Genomic DNA, 1,353 nt, shown 5'->3' with positions numbered 1-1,353 from the left:
GATGTTTGAAACACGTAAGTCCGGCAGTGTTTTCCAATGTTTTAATGTATTCTGAAGTTTTAAATTTTTCCGCTAATAAAGGTGAGCATGCTTAGATTTTTATTCTGCATTAGAGATGAGCATGAGACGTTAGTGGCGACTCTAGATATGTGGAAATTTAGGGTCGTTACATTTTCTTTACCTACNTTAGTGGCGACTCTAGATATGTGGAAATTTAGGGTCGTTACATTTTCTTTACCTACTCTCTCTGTTTAATTCTTTTCAAACCTCTCTGGATTTAATTTTTTTCCAAACCTCTTGTTTAATGTTTAATTCTTTTCTTCCCTCTTCAATTTTAACAGTTTAGTAAATGAAGGGGAGATCTAATTCTAAATAATTGTATAAAAGAGAAGATCTATGATCTCATTCAAATATCTGACATGATTTCTAACTGCTCATTAAAATCTAAATAATTGGGTAAAGATCTGATTCTAATTAATTCGATGAAGGATTTTGAATTTTTTCTTTTCTTTCCTAAAAATATCATTTTAATTTTCTTTTCTTTTCTTTCCTAATAATATCACGAATCATCATTTTTTTTGTTAATTCTGCCCATTGTACAGACTATTTTCAATATTTTCATTTCTTTTCCCTACCAAATTTTAATTGATTCTTGGGTTAAAATATGATCATTTCTAACTCAGATCTAAATAATTGCAACATATTAATATCGTTCCATACAAGAAAAGGAAAATGTAGATCTGACTACTAACCTTCTAAAATGACATCTCTCTTCGATTATCTGCCTAATCATCCCTCCATTATCTTCCTTTTTTTCTCCCAGAAAATATATCTGACTTTCTTCTCCCCAGAAAATGGCCTTTCTTCCCAGAGATCTATCTACCTTTCTTCTCCCCATAAAATCTTTTTCTTTCTTTTTCTGTTTTGTTTGTAGAATTATTGATGACATAAGGTATTTTAGGGTAGGGTGGAGAGATTGAAGGAGGGGTGGTCAGTTAATTTTTTTTATTTTTTACTTTTATTTTTATTTTTATTTTACTATTATTATTATTATTATTATTATTATTATTATTATTATATATAACCTAGGCGTTACATAGATAATTTCTAATTCAGATCATTGTAACAGATAATTTCTAAATTTCTAACTCAGATGTAAATAATTGCTAACCTTTTCAAATGACATCCATTATCTGCCTTCCTTCCTGTTTCCTCCAGATAAATATTTTCTTTCTGTTTTTGTTTTTTTGTTTTTTTTGGCTGAGTTATTGATAATGAGGGAGGTATTTTAGGGGATGGACGGAGAGATTAAAGAAGGTGGTCAGTTTTTTTTTTTCTTTTTCTTTATTTTGT

Source organism: Cucurbita pepo, unplaced genomic scaffold (assembly GCF_002806865.2).
Source record: "Cucurbita pepo subsp. pepo cultivar mu-cu-16 unplaced genomic scaffold, ASM280686v2 Cp4.1_scaffold000102, whole genome shotgun sequence".
NCBI lineage: Eukaryota > Viridiplantae > Streptophyta > Magnoliopsida > Cucurbitales > Cucurbitaceae > Cucurbita > Cucurbita pepo.
This window is presented reverse-complemented; position numbering follows the sequence as displayed.